At 43.9% G+C, this 18,945-nt stretch overlaps 1 long non-coding RNA gene across 3 annotated transcripts in view; it reads left to right on the top strand.

Moving 5' to 3' along the window:
- Positions 1-16,969, top strand: part of LOC125912213 (uncharacterized) — a 51,312-nt gene extending 34,343 nt beyond the window's left edge. For 2 of the 3 annotated variants that reach the window (XR_007454636.1, XR_007454634.1), the window contains exon 6: positions 119-16,969. This is a non-coding gene — a long non-coding RNA (uncharacterized LOC125912213). The remainder of the gene's footprint in view (positions 1-118) is intronic. The other variant, XR_007454635.1, reaches the window with a different exon arrangement.
- The last annotated feature ends 1,976 nt before the right edge of the window (positions 16,970-18,945 follow it).

Raw genomic sequence — 18,945 nt, 5'->3', positions numbered from 1 at the left:
AGTTTCTACTGGCTCTCTCACAGTCCCAACCCCAACACAATTAGCATACTGACGAGCAGATAGGAGCAGCTCAATCGATAGTTGTTGAACGTGGTCATTGTTGTTGTCATCTTCACAGATTCCTTGTTAGTGTCCATCTGGTGCTGCACAGAGAGCTCTCCCACCCTGCGATGCTGACATATGAATATGGATGCACACATGACCATGGAAAGGCATCAGAAAGTTACGTAACTCGCAAGTAGAGAATACACATCAGTTACACCTAAAGGTTAAGTGCATTCTGGAGGTCAGAAAAAGCGATGAGTGAATAATTGAGGTAAGAAAGTAGCTTGCAGGAACCACTTTAAGATACAGATTGATTCAGGGTGGGGCAGGGGAAACTGCCTATGTGATTAATCTAACACCTTCCAGAGGAAGTGGGCCTTCAGGAGCAGATGGATTGGAGAAAGGGATAGGCTTGGTGAAGAGGTGGCCAGGGAACATTCCAGGCACATGAGTGTTGTTTCCGCAGGCTGAGGTGCTGAGATGCCCTTAGGGTGGTTCACTCCTTTGGACTCCTTGGAGTGGCTAGAGGTATGTGTTTCTGTGTGTGTGTGTGCGTGCTCACGTGTGTGCCTGTGTGTGTGTGTGTGTGCGTGTGTGCAGCAGACAAGGAGGAGGGCAGTGAGACTATGAGGTGGGAGAAGAAAGATTGATGAGTGAGGAAGAAAGTGTGAGACCGATCAACTCCAGGTGTGAGATATTTCAGAGGAACCTCATCAAGAGCTATCTTTATGTCTAATAAAGATGTCCCGGCTTCTGTGTTTGGATTCAGAACCTGGACTTGGGGTGAGATTAAAATCAGAAGCAAGGGTAAGGCAGAGTAAAGAACCTGGGTGCAAAGATCCATACGATGATTTACAGATCTTACTAGAATTTGGCTGAGACCCAGCCAGTTGGCCTAGCACCTTTCCTCTTGAAGGTTTATCATTGAAATTGAGCTTTTATTTCCTTGCTGCTGTTGTGGAGCCTCATCGTCAACCCCCTTCTTTCCCATTCGTTCTAGGCCTCAGAAGGGAGCAGTGTGATCAGGCAGCCATGTGACATTGGTCTGCACTTCTGGATGTGCACATCCCCTGGAAGTTAGGAGGAGGACCGGCCTTCCCTCTGTCCAAGCCAAGAATCCAGACATGATCTCATCAGGGCCACTCCCTGGGGGGAAGCGGGAGGCATAGGACTGTTTCATCCCATTTCCAGATGGAGAAACCAAGGAATGGGAGGAGTTTAAGGACCAGGCAATGAGCTCACTACAGAGCTGAGAAGAAATTGGGCTCCTGCTCGGAGGGGCTGCCGTCCAGGACAGTGTGCACGTGCATGTGTACGTGTGTGTGTGTGTGTGTGTGTGTGTGTGTACGCGTGCTCCTCTCTGGTCCTCCTAAATCTTCAAAAAGGACATTGGAAGTGACATAGTTTAAAAACAGACCCCAGTCCATGAGAAAGAATGTGTGGCATTTGGAGAATTACATAATCTTTAAATTTAATGTCCTGATGTATAAAAAGGGAATAATTGTAACACTTACCTCATACCACCATTGAGGTCACTAATGGATCTAAATCTCAGGACCCAATTTCTGACCCTATGACCACAATGCCCACTTGGTGGATGTTCGTCTACCCGAGCTGAGCCCACTCTCGCTTACCCTGTTCAGGAGTGGGAGTCATGTCCTGGTTGACACCAGCTAATCCAATGTGGGTCTGTATTCTGTTAGATTTATTTTCCTAATTGTTTTATCCAAGTGCGTATGGGGGGGGGGGATGGAACTAGCTTTGAGTGACTACTAGGCGGGGCAATTTTCTAGGTGCTCGATATAAATGATTTCATTGAATCCTGGTGGTCCTGTGAGGGGTATTATCAAGCCAAGGGTTTGCATCCTCTTGGAAATATTTTACCTGGGTATTCCTGGATGCTGAGTGGTAGAAGGAGGCAAGGCTGATGTTTTCAGAATGCAAATCGAAATGATCAGGAAGCCAAGTGTGAGACCACACTCCCTCTCTTAGCTTCAGGTACTCTTCAACAAGACCTGTGGTCCTGGTGGTCATTGGTGGAGACTGATTGCACGCCTCTTGAAGCTGTCTCTCCCATGGCTTCAGTCCTTTCTGGTTCTCCTTCAACTTTAGTCCTTCCTCTTGGTCTCCTGGTGGTGGGGCGGGGCAGCTTTTCCTCCGCGTGCTTCTTACAAGTTAGCTTCCCTAAGGATCTGCCCTCAGCTCTTTCCTCTCTTCGGGTTGACTGTGCACCTGCAGACATACTCCCTTCCAGTGCCAACCCCCAAATCAGTTCCCGGAGCTCCAGACTAAACCAGGCAATTGACAGCTACCTTCCAGAATTTCCAGACACATCCAATTCTAGGTGTTCAGAACTGAGCTCACCTTCTTTCTTCCCGATCGGCTCCTCTTCGTTTCGGGTCTGACAGATGACGTCACGGTCATGCTAACCTGCTTCCTTTACCCTCCGCACCCCGTCTAACCAAGTCCTTGTAGATTCCCTTCCTTCCCGTCTCCTCTTCCGTGCCATCTTCATCCCCAGTTATGCCCTGGTTTTTTTGTTTTCGTTTTTTGCTCGACGTTCAACGTCTGCCCCCTTTGCCAGAGCAATCCTTTCAAATCTGTAAAATTGACTGATGTCGCTATGGCTTCTATCACCTTTGGGATGAAGGCCAAGCCCTCCATTATCTGACCCAGTTTGCCCCCTCCAGCTTCTTCTCTGGCCGCGGCCCCCACCTTCTGTTTCTCCCGGGAGTGTGTGTGTGGGGGGGGAGGGGGGGGACTGGAACACCTCCAGTCCGTGCTATCCTGTCTGGAAGTCCCACTCACTTATCTGGCAAACGTCTCAGCCCGAGGGTCGCCTCTCTGGCGAAGCCCTGCCTGTGCCCCCACTTCCGCCTCTGCGTGGCCATGGCCTTGACACACACTCAACTATCACGACTTGTCCAGCTTCCCCAACCAGCCCGAAGCCCTCTCGAGGGAGTGATTACGTCCCGCTCGCCTGTCTACCGTGATGTTCAGCGCGTAGCGGAGGTGCAAGCAGTGTTTGCGGAATGAATGATGAGAGGAGGTGATGCAGGTCAGATCCACGCCGCGGCGCGCAGACCTGAGGGGTGACGAGCGCTACTTCCCCCCGCTAGAGGGCACTCTCGCCGTGCGCTTCGCTGGGAGCCGGGCGGGTGTGGCTCCGCCTCCGACGGCCTCGCCGGCCCCGCTCGGCTCTGCAGTGTGGCCTCAGCGCGTCTTGGTGAGTGCCGTCGGCCCGGGGACTCTGGGCTCGGGCCAGCCCCTTACCAGCCTCCAGTCACTCTTGTCACATGTATCCTTTATTTTGCGTACTACCCTTCCTTACCTCCTGCTCCCCTGGATGTAGACGACCCTCACCTGTGGCAGATTGCGGACCTGTCCTTCCTTCCTTTGGCGGTAGCCAGTAGCATCTTCTGTAACCCCAGCTAAGACCCTAATTGTAACAAGTTGGAGGGGGGCATCCTCCTGGTGACGTGGCTGCATCCTAACAATTGCTTTCAAGGCCTTTGAGTAACGTGGTGGGTGCCCTGGTGGTGGCCATATTTTGGTGGTGGTGGGGGGGACCGGGACGCTCTCAGAGCCCCTCCAGTCTCCCACAGGGCGGCCTTTCGCAGTGCTCCATCCGCACTGATGTGCTAGGGCGCACGTCCCTCCGCGGACCAGTCGCAGCACGCCTGCCGTCTGGAGAGTTGTGCCCACCTCTGACAGTTAGTATCCAGTTTTGAACTAGGCGGTACTTTCGATTCGTAGAAGACGTTGAGAAAGCAATGCATTCTTTAGCTTCACCGAGGGAGTTTCTTCTTCATGAAAAGTTCCACCGCGCTCTGCGTTGTGAAAGCCCACTTGAATTACTGCGTTCTGTTCCGAGCCCCTCTTTTTAAAGGCGATGGGGATTATTTAAGGATAGTATCAAAAGGAGGGTGATCAGAATGGTGGAGGCTCTGGGGGTTGTGCCATTTGGGGGTCCAATGGGGACATGGGGGCTGTGTAGACAGGAGAAGAAAAGAAGCAGGGAACATGTGATAGCTTCCCGGCGTGGGGGTACTTCTGTTTCCACCAACATGTTACAGAGGAATAGAAAACAAGTGTTTTCAAAATCAAGGAAGCTTCTGGGCCTTCTTTTGTAGTGCAGAATCTGGGTGGTGGGTAGGAGAGAAAACAACAGAAAGTAAGAGAGCTAGGGAAGCTAACATTATCCATGAGAGTTGTACCATCAGAAGGCAGTTGGGGGAGGGGCGCTGAGGTCCACGGGCAGGCTTGCTGAGAATGGTTCAAAGGGAGGGTTTTGGGGGTTTCTGCACTGAGTAGGAGATCGAAAGAGAATTATGTAGAAAGAGGACTGTGAGACATGGTCGTTGATTACTTGATGGCCTTTTAATAAAATCTTTGAGAAATTCCAGGCCAGTTTAGAATTGTATCTTCACCTATTGTTGGTTGTTGGACTGTCTCACTCGAATACGATGTTATTGCAACTGGAGCGCAGGAAAGTCTGTGATTATTATATGGGTGACACGAGCAAGCATTTTCTAATAATCGGTCAAGGATAGGATAGGCTCCCTCATGATGTGGTGGGACCTGCTGAATTGGGATGAGCAGCACTTCAGGGTGCTGCAGAGAGGTGTTCTGCTGGGGTGAGGGTGGGGAACGTTGCAGTAGCTTCTAGGAAATGACAGTGACATGAAAATGACAAATCGCTGGGCAAGTGTGGGGGGGCCTACCTTCTCACCTGTCCTCCCCCAGTCTGATGTGGAGTTTATACTTGACATATATATGTGGAAATATATACGGAGATGATGGGCCTCCAAGCTATGCTGGGCGGTTTTTTTCTGGTTTCTAATTTAGCTCTAAGAGACCCTGGTTCCCAAAAGACCATTGAAGGATCATCCTGTGTTATTGTGCATGCAGTCAGAACAGTTAAATAAAAGGCAAGTGATCAGCTCTACAGAGGTCTGCTGCGCGCATTCTCGCTCCTAGGACAGCCCTAGGAGCTAGGGGTGTGTCACTGAGATACAGTCCTTATTCCCTTCTTTAAAATATTTTAGTTATTAAAAAAAGTTATTATTGAAGTATAGTTGCTATGCAATGGTATATTACTTTCAGGGGCACAACATAGTGATTCGACATTTCTGTATATTACTCAGTGCTCCCCACAATAAGTGTAATCACCGTCTGTCACCATATAACGTTATTACAATATTGTTGGCTATAGTCCCTATGCTGTGCCTTTCATCTCCTTGACTTACTTATTTTACGACTAGAAGTTTGAACTTCTTCACCTATTTCATCCCTGTCTCCCCGCCCCCCCCCCTCTGGCAACCACTAATTTGTTCTGTGTATTGATAAGTCTGTTCCTGTTTTTTGTTTGTTTTATATCCCACATACAAGTGAAATCGTATGGTGTTTGTCTTTTTCTGACTTATTTCACTTAGTAGAATATATTCTAGGTCCATCCTTGTTGTTGAAAATGGTAAGATCTCATTCTTTTTTATGGCTGAGTAGTAGTCCATTGTGTGTGTATGTATGTATGTATATGTATATGTATATGTATATGTATATGTATATGTATATGTAATATCTTCTTTCTCCATTCATCTGTTGATGGGCACTTGGGTTGCTTCTGTTTCTCAACTATTGTAAATAATACTGCTATGAACATAGGGGCACACATATCTGAATTAATGTTTTTGCTTTCTTTGGGTAAACAGTCATAGAATTACTGGATCATATGTAATTCTATATTTATTTTAAAGAATGTTTACTTATTTATTTTTAAGAGAGAGAGAGCGAGCGAGCATCCCAAGCAGGCTTTGCGCTGTCAGTGGAGAGCCCGATGCAGGGCTTGAACTCATGAACCATGAGGTCATGACTTGAGCCGAAATCAAGAGTCAGATGCTTAACTGACTGAGCCATCCAGGCACCCCGGTGGTTCTATATTTAAATTTTTGAGGAACCTCCATACTGTCTTCCATGGTGGCTGCACCAATTTATATTCCCACCAACATGCACGAAGTTTCTCTCCATATCCTCACCGACACTAATTATTCCCTACCTTTTTGATAGCAGCCATTCTGACTGGCGTGAGGTGGTATCTCACTGCGGTTTTGATTTGCATTTCCTCACAACCCTTGTTCTAGAGGAGTTCATCTTCCATGGGGGAGAGTCACGTAAGCCAGTGGCTGCATTCAGTGTCCTGGGCATGGATAGAAGTATGCACAAGGTGGGGTGATGAGCAGGACAAAAAGCTTTGCTGGGGAGATCATTCTTGAGCCAGTTTTAAGGAGTGAGCAAGGGTTTACCCAAGTGAGCAAAGGTAGGGAAAGGGCATTCCAGACAGATGAAGTCCCATGGGCCAAGGAGCAGATATGTGAGGCCACATGATGGCCTGGGGGCCTTAGGGCCAGGGAAACAGAGGCCCCGTCCAGGCTGGAACTTCTAGTTACAAAGTTCATGGTGTCAGACTGTGGGGTTATAAAGGTCTTTCTCTTCCTTGCTAAGGGACTTTGGCTTTATCGTACTGGGGCTTTGGATCCCAGAAGCATCTTAATCCTGTCAGTGTTTGGTGAGCAAATGGAGGGCGCTTTGGAGAGGTGCGATTGAGTGCGAATGCACATATCTGGATGTACATGGTCGGGATGACATTAATCAAAAGGCCTACGGATGTGGGGGCCTTCCCAGTGGTCAGACTGACAATGTACTGTCCGTCCTTAATTCGTTTCCATCCTTAATTTGTTTCCCTTGCCTCTCATGAAATTAAAAAAAAATTTTTTTTATTTCCCTCAATTCTCTCAACTGACAGAGAAGGCAACTGGGGATCAGAGTGGGACAGTCCCTTACCCAAGGTCACACAGCTGGGAAATGCCTTTGGTTTCTTGGCTCTTAATCCAGTGTTCTCTTCATGATGTCATTCTACCTTCTGAGAAGCTCCAATATGCACAGGGGAAAGTTGGAGCTCTGGAGAGTGGTAGATAAAGCTTTGGCAGTCTGGACCAGCCGTCTTTCCTCCCCGGGGAGGACCCCAGCACACAGCATGCCTAGGGACACCTCTGCTGTGTCATTTAAAAAGCTCCTGATACTCTTCTTCCTAAAGAACCCCTACTCTTTCTTTCAGGTCCAGGGTAGAGGTCACCTCTTATCTGAAGCAGTATGTTACCTCAGTGACCCCTCTGGGCAGAATCAATTGTATTACTTCTGTTAGCACAGCACTCAGTATGGCAGGTTTATAAGTCTTCTGCCCCATGAGTCTTGAAGCTTCTTGAAGGAAGGCATCATTTCCATGTGGTGCCTGGTTATAGCCCCCAATGCCTAGCATGGTACCCAGCACAGAGTAGATGTCCAGAAAATGTCTGTGGGATGACAAAATTGATGCATGTATGAATCAAGAGTCTGACCCTGAATCCTTTTGTGGGGCTCTATTATGAAGTTTTCAGGGCTCTACCAGCACATGGTTTTCTTATTTTATAGTGGCCGAAGCTGGTGTTCCAAGTAGAAATATGTTAGAGCTAGGAAGCTTTCTATGTGTTTCTTTGCCTTTTTTTTTCTAAAGCAAAGTGAACGTGGTGGCTCGGGGTTCATCGTTCCTTTGTAATTCTTCTGTAATACGCTGACCCCAGGAAATTAATTTCCCTTGGACATGGACACTTTCAGCCTAGAAGTTTTGTTTTTGTTTTTGTTTTTGTTTTTGTTTTTGTTTGGTTTGTTTTTTTTTAGCTGCTAAGAGCTAAAGCTGTTTTTACAGTTTAGATTTGTTTTGGGTCTTTTGGTAAGAAAAATTCTCTCGCTTTTTTTTTTTTTTTTAAATTTCTTCCTTCTCCCTCCCAAATTCCATGCTTGTTTAATCTTGTTGAAACAATTAGATTCATCTTAAGGAAGCCAAATATGGAAACACTTTGGGGAGGGGGCTGGGGGCCGGCACTCCTGCCCAGCCAGCTTTTTTTCTCTTCGAGAAGAGCCATTTCCATCTGTGCTCTTCTGCCAACTGATTAACACCTTGTGATGAAGCACCAGGCTGTGCATTTCCAAGGGGTTAGCTCTTTCTGCATGGTAGCACTTGTTCTTTGTTTAAGGGAGAACTATTTACTTTTTTTTTTTGCATTTGATTAAAACTCCAGGAGTGGCAGACTCCTGGGTCTGGTCCAGGCAAAGCTGTGAGAGGGTGATCCTGGGGCCTGGGTGGACCACATGTGAGAAAGCTCTGGGCTCTCTTTTGAGGAAAACAGCAGGAGCCCTTTGGTTGTAGGTGTGCAGACACTTTCTGTCCCTCTGGCTTCACGGTGTGCTGGAACCTCAGCTCCCTGGGGCTCTTGGCTGGGGGGCGGGGGTGCTGTTTGTGGCTGTTGTGAGTTGGTGGTTCTGGGCAGGAGCTCACATACCAGCCTGGAACCAAGTGGTGTAAAGCATTTCCCAGAGCTTGGGGAGGTCTGAGGGCAGAGCAGCTGTGGGGTGACAGGCCTATGGCTGTGGGGAAGGGAAAGGAGTGGCATTTGAGGATCACTTTGCAAGTGTGAGGAATTGGGCTAGGCATATTTAATTTTTTTGTTAAAAAAAATTTTTTTAATGCTTATTTATTTTTTGAGACAGAGAGTGAGACAGAGTGTGAGTGGGGGAGGGCCAGAGAGAGGGAGACACAGAATCCGAAGCAGGCTCCAGGCTCTGAGCTGTCAGCACGGAGCCCGACGTGGGGCTCAAACCCACAAACCATGAGATCATGACCTGAGCTGAAGTTGGATGCCCAATCGACTGAGCCACCCAGGCGCCCTGGGCTATGCATATTTACAATGCACATTCATTTATCCTGATAATAACAATCACTAACATTTATTGAGTGCCTACCTCACACAAGGCACATTAATACACGGTTACATTTAGTCCTCAGAAGGTTCTGTTTCCATTTTACTGATGTGGAAACCATAGCTGGAAGAGATCTGGTCAACTGAAGAGCTTGCCCTGGGTGGGAACCAGACCAGGCTCAAAATCCCCTTCCACCCATGTCTTGTTATAGAGTCTATCCGTTTTTTTTTTTTTTTTTTTTTTCTGAATGCCATAAAATATGATCTCTCGAATTCCTTCAAATGATTAAGGGGCGATTTCCCCCAGCAAACATGATCGTATTAAACCACAAACACCAGCAGCCAGGGCCACAAAAAGCAAGCTGTTGAAGGATGCAAGGGTATTTGTTTTGGAGTTTCTCATTAATAGTTTCTGCTCATTCATTTATTTTCTTATGCTAGCTCTGGCTAATAGGCAAGTGGTAACAGGCAGCAAGGCAGAACAAAAATTTATGGGAGAAATGCCTACAATTGAGAAAAGTCTGTCAATGTTCACATTTTTTTAGTGCATTGGGAAAGCTGCTAATGTTTGATTGGAGCAGTGCAGGCATGCTTCTGCCCTTTCTTTGGAAGGTAATGGTGGGCGGATGGGTGGGGTGGGGAAATGGTACTAAGGCTACAACAAGGCCAATACATTTCTCCAGTTCACCTCTGTTGCCAGTCTCCGCAGTGAACAGGGGCTGGGCTCCAGATGATAAGACACTAATGAAATGATTGGGCTGCACTTTGCACTTGTAAAAAAGAACAAATGTTAAATAACAACAACAATGGTAGTAATCTGATTTTGGTTTGGGGCCGAGGCCTCGGCATTTCAGAGACGGAGCGCATATGGAATACATTCGTAGGTCTGTATAATGCCCTATAAACTGATTGGGTTCAGATGAGAAGCATTTGTCCTCAAAGTTCCCATTACTGGGTGTGGTGGGGTCTGGCCTGGGCTCTTACTGGAGGGGCTGCCTTCGGAGACAAGATGCTATTGTTAGCTGCGGTGGTGGGAAATGTCCTGTGGGGGAACTCTCCCTGTCTTCATATAAGCTCCAAACCAAGGAATGGTTGAGATGGTGAAATTGCTCGTTACACTCTGGTCTACCGAAGACGTGTTGTATCAACAAGGAAATGCTAAGTGCATGGGAAGACACCTCCTCAAGTCACGGGCTTTGAGAATTTCAGATTTCAAGCTCTTCCTCATCAGACCCAGTCATGGGATGTTGTTGGTGAAGTTTTTGTAGGTTTGAGTGATCTTGAAGACCACGTATGATGAATTCCAACATACTGCTGGTTGTTTGTGGTAGATCGTGGTACAAAGCCCCTGCCCTTCCAGTATTCGGCCCGGGCACCCCTTTCATGATAAGATAAACCACCGTATGAGTACATTTTTGTTCTGGAGAAGAGGAAGCTGAAGGTTTTCCCGGAGGGCTGTGTCCCTGAAGTTTCCTGCTCCTCTGTGGTTTGGCTTCCCCACTTGGGTGGCCTTAGTGGTCTGCTGTTTTTATCCAATTTCCTTGCTTCTATTTTGATCATCATTGCCACCAGTCATTGTTGCATGTTCTAGTGGAAATTTTACAAATATTTAAAATGAGATTGAGTTCGAGGTTTATCAAATGGAGATCTTTGCCACATTCAGGGAGTATAGGTTCTCACATATGCAGAATATTTCCAAAGCCAAAGTCTATTTTAAGCAGGTTTCTCCTGTGTGACATAAATCAGTTTTTTAAATTTTGTTTTATGAAACTCGTTCTTCGCTGGAACTTATCAGGGATACGGGTCAGTTTGAGAGCTTCAAGGAGCCTGGAGGGGAAAGGCGTTGGGAGCAGGGGCAACAGTGGGAGGACAGACAATTAAAGGAGGGGAACTGTGCACGTGGCTGCTGTAGCAAGCATCAGTATCACCAGATCACATCATTTAGCAGGAAGTGCCCATGTATACCACTAATAGTAACATGGGGATGACTGATATGCCCAAATCTAAGAGAAGTGGCAGGTAAGCTAGTGGTTCTCATCTTATCAAAACAAGAGGGCTTCCTGGAGGAGATGAGGCATTTGGAATGATGGGTAGAAAGAATATTGGCTGGGCCAAAGGGCAAAGGTTGGCCTTGTGTCTGGGGCAGCCTGCATGGGCTGCTGCTCTTTTCCTATTCATTTTCTCTCTTTCTGCTATCTTTGCCATTTCTTGATCTATTCACGTATTTCAAAGCAGCAGGAGAATTTTAGCAGAGAGATGTGCTAACTTCCAGAAAGGCAAGCTTTGCTTCTACTGCTTAAGTCATTTCCCCCTGTTTGTGGGACTTCTCCAAATGCGTGCCTAGTTGGTACCTCACATCTGAAATGTGTAAAATATAATTTTCTTATCATTCCTCTCCTGACATCCAATTTTACTCTGAAATGAATTCCACCTTTTTTTTCTACGATTTTTATTCCTATCATGACCACCACGATTTTCTTTTAGGACCAAATTATGTTGTGATGCGTGCACTAGCACGGTTATCTTTCCTATTACTCTCCCCCACATTTTCTCTTCTTCCATGTGTTCATCCTAGAATGGCTTCCCATATATAGTCCAGTTAAATAAGTATTGACTGAGCGCTTAATATGTGCCCTCATAGACCCCCAAGTAATCACAAAGCCAGGTACAAAGCCATAAAACAAATCACTGAACAAAGGAGGGGGAAATATTTGTATAAAAGAAAAGGATTAAGAACTTTCTAGGCACTGTAAGATCGTAGTCCATGCACTTGCAACCAAGTGCAATACTATACTTACCAGGTGCAGTACTGTACTTAGTTACCAAGCACAGTACTGTACTTACTGGTTATAGGACCTTGAGCAAGTCATTCGCTATCTCTGAGCCTGTGTTTCCTCATTTTCAGGGTGAGAATTAAAACCTAGATCATCACCACAATCCCTTCTAGAGGAGAATTCTCTTATTGTGTTATTGACTTGTGCTCATTTTCTAGCTCTGCTAAGCCCAAAGGCTTAGGAATGGGGTGATGATTGGTGATTCAGTTCTGAAATAAGTAACTCAGTAGCTTATTTGTAAATATAAGTCCTAGAGATAATAAGCACAACAGGCCTGCCAGTTTATGTTGAGCTAACAGACGGAGGCACACAAGTGACATCCTCCTGGAGGACTTTCATCTGCATTTCTTCCTGGTTTGGAATAATGCCGATGTTTATAGCTGTCCACCAAGACAGGTATGTCTGCAAGTTCCTCAACCTAGAGTAGGGCTTAGCCACCAGCCCCTATCCCTGCCCCCTGCTCCTCTAAGAGTTTGCCTTATTCTTTCTTTACTCTCAAAGCACAAAGTTCCACTACAGTTCTTGCTTATAATGGTCTGGGCAACGCTTCAAAAGGCCCAGACATGGGGCACCTGGGGCTTAGTTGGTTAAACCACTGACTCTTGATCTCAGCTCAGGTATTGGTGTCAGGGTTGTGAGTTCAAGCTCTGTTTGGCGCTTCAGGGTGGATGGGAAGCCTTCATAAAAACAAAACAAAACAAAACAAAACAAAACAAAACAAAACGCCCAGGCACTACACCATGCTGGATGTTCAGATAAAGCCTGGGACTTTGGCTAGTTAAGTTTGCCAAACTGTGGAATACAGAAAGGCTGCTCTCAGCCTCAACACAGGCTTCTGAAAATCTCGTTCCAGAGTATATATTAACTCAAATGTCAGGAGAGAAATAATGAGATGAATACAACTCCAACTTGAAATATTGCCAGCATTTATTATTTTTTTAATTGGCTAATGTCAACTACATGGCCTAACATCTAATTTCTCTGGCTTATTAAATGTCAAAATATTAGTTCTGAAGAGCAGCACTATGGGCCTGGGAATGAGCTCAGGAAAAATGTATCATACGTCTTTTAATTCTTCCCAAAGCCCAAAGTGGGGAAGGTTTATAAAGGTTAATAAATTTGGTCAGCCTGACAAGTGTAGGAAAAAAATTAATTTGGGTCCAAGGATAAGATTAATAAAATCATCCACCATATGCATTCTTTGCTCTTCCAGCCAAGCTAATTGGCTCTTAGCTGCCTCTTTCCCCAGACAACGTTGTATTCCTTCACCTCTGGCAGGGTTTGACTCTTCCCTGTAATGACCTTCACCCCCTCTCCGTAGAATTGTGTCATTGGAATCTTCCCAAACGCATTCCTTCTGGAAGTTTTCCATTATCAAGACAACCAACTGGAGGATCACATAGTTGTATGGTAGTGAGCAAGACTCTTAACTCTGGTGCCTCATTATTTTCTTTAATCTTTGAAATGAGAGGGTAGAATATTAAGGGCCTATCTGGTCTCAGGGCTGTGGCTCAAGATGTGGAAGCCTGTATGCATTTACCTTCTTTGTAAGAACTTGACTGCAGATGCAGATATAAGGAGAACACAAAGAGGTTCTGTTTGAATAAAAATAAAACACAGAGAGCACACTTTATCTCTCTTTGCAAAGATGATTTTCATCCTCTTCAGATTAATGTTATCTGCACCCTTCCTGACACCTACCCTTGTAGGGACAGGGTCATTTTTCATTCTTCCTGCTCCTGTAGGCCCCCAACAAGGGGGTGCCATATTCATCACAGTCTGACCATCATTGAGGTCATCATCGCTTGAATCCTATTATAAAGGTTGAACCATATGAAATTGCCTTTTTGATTTGGTATGTCAAAAAATGGTCTAATATTGGCAATTCCATGTGGTCAACCTAATATATAAGGCCTTTCCCAAAGCCGTTCCCTCACTCTTACTGCTCTTGTCACCTTCCCCGACCCCTGTCATAATTCTTTGACCAACTGACAAATTTCTGGCCCTTTTTCAAGCCTTTGCTCAGGTATGAGCCTTATGTCTGCAGCTTTCTGTGAGGCTTGGCCTCTCATGGTCCTTCATGCTTCACGTGTTTCACTTGTGCTCTGTGAGGTCAGGGTGCCCGTAGGGAAGAGAAGGCACATCCAACTGGGAAATGAAGGAGAGCTTAAGGAGGGGACTATTTACAAAGAAGTGGTCAGAATGAAGGGAAATCAAAGGGATGGTGAAGCCACCGGGGCTGGTGATGGCAGGGAGCCATTGCCTCCCTCACCAGGTCAGAAGAAGAGAGGGGAAAGTGGGGGGTGGGTGCAACCTAGTGAGAGCCATGGCAGAGGCCAGGAGAGGCCCACGTTTAGGAAATGTGGCCTTCAGTGGAGACAGACAGCAGCTTCCAACTGGTAGGCCTACAGAAGTAAGCCGGGGAATGAGTACCCATTCCTTTTTTTCTTTCTGTCTAGCCATCTCAGTTTCTGCCTCCTGTTTACCAAGCGCCATCGGAAGCCAGAAGGCAGGGACCGGTTGTCTTTCAGGTCAGCTTCCCAGAGTGTAGAGCAGGGTGGAGGGGGGTCTGCCTAGGTCAGAGACGCTTCTGTGTCAGGAACAGCCTGGAGGAGAGTCGACGACCCTACTGCCAACTTTCGTTCATCATAAATTTCCATTTGCTTCTTGAAGAAGCAGAAAAATCTGGCAGAATCAGACAATTTATCCTTTGTGAAGGAGGAAGGAGCCTGGAGAATGTTTTCAGAGTGGTGAGTTACATCCATCATTTTTCTTAAGTTAGACAATATTTCAAACATGATACTGCACAATGATGTAATAGACACTCAATACGCCCACCATCAGATTTAAGAGATTGTGAATATTTTCCCGTATTTGTTTCAGATACTTATTGAAAGAAATAAAACGTTAGAGATTCAGCTCTAGCCATCTTCCCCAAGTCCCAGGACCTTTCATAAGTGACCACTTTCTTTCCCTCTCTCTGTAATTTTGCTACATCTTCATAAGCAACATGCCTCCTCTTGAAATGCTTCAACGTGTATAAATGGCATCCTACTACAGCTTGCCTTTTTTACTCCACTATATATTTTTGAGATTTATTCCCGTTAATAAATTAGATTCAGTTCACTCATTGAAACAACTGCTCACTCAGCGACTGCTCTGTGATTTATAGATCTGTGCCTAGATTGGTGGATATGTAGGTGGTTCCAGGTTTTGTGTTTTTATATTTTCTCTCTCTCTCTCTCTTTTTTTTTTCTTGTGACGACAAATAATGCCACGTGACATACCTTTGTACCTGGGTACTGTGCAAGAGATCCTCCCAGATACATATTTAGAAGTGGAATTGTGGGGTCACTGGAGATGGGCATCTTCGACTTTACCAGCAGGGCTAAGTCATCCTCCAGGTTGGTTGCCCCAGTTTACAGAGTTGTGGAACAGAAGGCAGACGCCTGTGAGGACGCTTGTGAGCCCCCCTCTGGCCCCCCCCCCTTAGTTTGGGCCTGCTGGGACAATGAAGGAATCTGCCTCTGGGCCCCTTCCATCATCTAGAACCCGGTCCCAAGCGGAGAGGGAGAGGAAGGTCAATATTTGCTTGCGACAGCTTTTTGTTTTGGGAGAACAAAGTCTGTGTATTAGCTCAGGGGTGACAGGGGTCCTGGGAGGATAGTAGTAGAAACTATTTTCTGTGTGCTTACTGTGTGCTTACAGGTACTTTAATTAATTTCATTTTAACTTCTTTATTAAGAAATATAACACAAATATGTATATACACAATATATATACTACATATATATTTTAAAAAGAAATAAGTGTGCACCATAAATTATAACAAAGCAAATACCTGTGTAACCCCCACCAGGTCAAGAAAAAGAACACTGTTACCACCAAACAAACTGTTCTGTTTGCACACTGGAAACTTCCTCGAAATTAACCATTGACGTCTAATGCTTTAAGTTTACTTTTGCCTGTTTCAAAGATTATCTGACTAGAACTACACCCTAATTTTTCTTTTGTGCCTGCCTTCTGTGGCTCATTTATGTTGTTAAAGGTACCTGGAGTTTATAAGTTTCATGGCTGTATGATGCTACATTGTATACATACACTGTAATTTACTTATACGTATTGACTGTTGATGGACATTTGGGTTATTTTCAGTTTTCGCTATGACAAAGAAAGTTACCATGAACATTCTTGCCCATGTCTCTTGGTGCCCAGATGCATGCATTTCTGTTGGATATATGCCTGGGTTATAGGATAGCAGTGTCTTTACCTTTATTGCTTAATGTCAAACTGTTTTCCCGAGTGGCTATGCCAATTTATGCAAATGAGAAATTATGTTGTTCTAAATTTGTACCAACACTAATTATTTTTAATTTCTTAAACGTTAGCTATGCTGGTGGCAATGTAGAGTGCTAGTGTTTTATTTCGCATTTTCTTTTTATTTAACTTAAAATTTTTACATTTACATTTTCATTTATTTTGGATTTTCTTGATGACTGATGAAGTTGAACAACTTTTTCTATTTACTGGCCATTTGGGTATTATATTTTGTAGAGTGCTTGTTCAGATCTCTTTCACATTTTTCTATTGGGCTGTATATCTTTTTCTTATTAACATATAGGAATTCTTTATATTTTTTCTGAATGCAAACCTTTTCGGTTACCTAAGTTGCTGATACCTTGTTTTACTTTTTGACTTGCCTTTCTAGTCTCTAAATTGTGTCTTTTGGTGAACAGATGTTCTTAATTTTAATGTACCCCATTTTATCAATCTTTTTCTTTATGATTGATGCATTTTAACCTCCTGTTTAAGAAATATATCCCTCACAGTCACGAAAATATTCTGTATATTAATGTCTAGAAACTTGATGTTGCCTTTTACATTTAAAGCTACATTCTTCTTGGAATTGATTTTTGTGTATGGTGTGATGTGGAGTTCAGTTTTCTTTTTCATATGAATATCCAATCAATTCAGCACCATTTATGAAAATATCATACTTTCCCCACTTATCTGAAGTATCACTTTGGTCACAAATCAAGTGGTTTTTTTTGTGTGAATTTCTGAAATTGCTATGTTATTCCATTGGTCTGTTTGTTTATTCCTACTCAAAAATCATTTTCTTAATTTTGTGGTTTTAGAATAAGTTTGATATCTGGAAAAAATGTCCTCCCTCTTTGTCTCTGTCAAGGGTGTCTTGGCTATTTTTGGCCTTTGAGTTTCCGTACTTATTTTAGAATTAGCTTATTAAGTTCCACAAAAAAAAAAAAAAAAAGAAGAAAGAAAGAAAAAAAAAAGAAAGCCTACTTGTTGATGCAAAATGGACAGAACTTTTAGAATTTCTAAAAAAAGGAAGAGAGCTTTATTCAAGACTGAGTTAAGACAGCTACCCAGGATATACAATCTTCACAAAGAAGAAAGTACTCTGGCAAGGAAACATTTGGGGTAGGGTTATATACATTTTTTTTTCATAAAAAGTTGCAGATTATTAGACAAAGAATGTGTCAGAAAGTTGTAAACCCTATCTTTAGTTTCTAGTATATGCAGGGCTCTATGCCTTTAATCTGATAGGAACCAGGGAAGTTTCTTACTTTTTCTTATCTTTTGTGTTCAGAGTGATTCTTTTTTATTATTTTCTTTAATGAAGCAGATGTATAATGTGTTCTTGGGGCATAAATAGAGCCCATGCTTTGAGGTTTTGCTGAATCATTTTGACCTTGGTAAATGTGAAGGCATAGTTTCCCTGGGAGCCTAAGAACAGGCGCCACAAATGTTAAAAGTTGAAAATTTCCTTTATCATACTGGAATTTTTATTGGAACTGTGTTGAATTTAAAGATCAGTTATGGAGAATTGATAACTTTACGTGGTTCTTCCAAGCTGTGAACATGGAATATCTTTTCATTTATTTAGGTCTTCTTCAGTTTATCTCAGTGATAATTTACATTTTCTTCTCTGTGAAAGGTTCACACAGTTGTCATTAGAATAATTTCCAGGTATCTGATATGTTTAATGGCTTAATAAATCACATTCCCTTTTTAAAATTGAGGTTTAATTTATAAACAGTAAAATGCATAGGTTTTCAGCGTATGGTTAGATGGATTCTGATAATTGTATGTACCAGTATAACCCAAGAAATGGAACACTTCTTTCACCCCTGAGAGATCCCCTTTCTCCCTTTGAGTCAATCCTTGCCTCCTCCCCCACCAGAGGTAACTACTATTCTATTGTTCATGTTTCTTTCACGGTAGATTACTTTTGCCTGTTCAAAAGGTATATAAGTGGGATAAAACAGTATGTACTCTGTTGTATCCGGATTCTTTAACTCAGTATATATTTTGAGGTTCACCTACATTGGTGTGTGTTCCAGTAGTTCTTTCTCTTTTATATTGCTAAGTAGTATTCCACTGAATGGACATACCACAATTTGATTTTCCTTTTTCCTGTTGATGAAAATTTAGGCTATTTTTAGTTTTGGGGTATTATGAATAAAGCTGATCTGAACATTCTTGTTTAAGTCTTTGTGTGAATATATGTTTTCATTTCTGTTGGGGAAATACTAGAAGAGGATTACCTGGGTCTTAGGGTAGGTTTATGTTTAACTTTATGAGAAACTTCTAGACTTAGTTCCAAAGTGCATGTGCCATTTGGCAGTCCCATCAGCAATGTTTGAAGTTCCACTTAGTACACATCTTCACCAATATTTGGTATTGCCATTCAATTTTAATTATAGTCATTCCAATTGATATATTTGTAACTTATTATGGTTTTAATTTTATTTCTCTGATGACTCATGATCTTGAACATCTTTTCATGAACTTGCTGGCCATTTATGTATCGTCATTTGTCAAGTCTCCTGCCCATTTAAAGAAAAATGGATTGTCTTTTTATTATTGAGTTGTGTGTTGAAAATATACTCCTATATATTCTTTTTTTTTTAATTTTTTTTATTTTTGAGAGAGAGAGAGAGAGAGAGAGAGAGAGAGAGAGAGAGAGAAAAGCATGAGCAGGGGGAGGAACAGAGAGACAGGGAGACACAGAACCCAAAGCAGGCTCCAGGCTCTGAGCTGTCAGCACAGAGCCTGACGTGAGGCTTGAACTCATGAACCATGAGATCATGACCTGAGCCAAAGTCGGACACTTAACTGACCTAGCCACCCAGGCGCGCGCTACTCCTATATTTTCTTTAAACATGTTTATTTATTTGTTTTGAGGGAGATAGAGAGTGGGTGGGGGAGTGACAGAGAGAGAGGGAGACCGAGAATCCCAAGCAGGCTCC

This window comes from Panthera uncia (genome assembly GCF_023721935.1).
Source record: "Panthera uncia isolate 11264 chromosome C1 unlocalized genomic scaffold, Puncia_PCG_1.0 HiC_scaffold_4, whole genome shotgun sequence".
NCBI classification, from domain to species: domain Eukaryota; kingdom Metazoa; phylum Chordata; class Mammalia; order Carnivora; family Felidae; genus Panthera; species Panthera uncia.
This window is presented reverse-complemented; position numbering and strand designations above follow the sequence as displayed.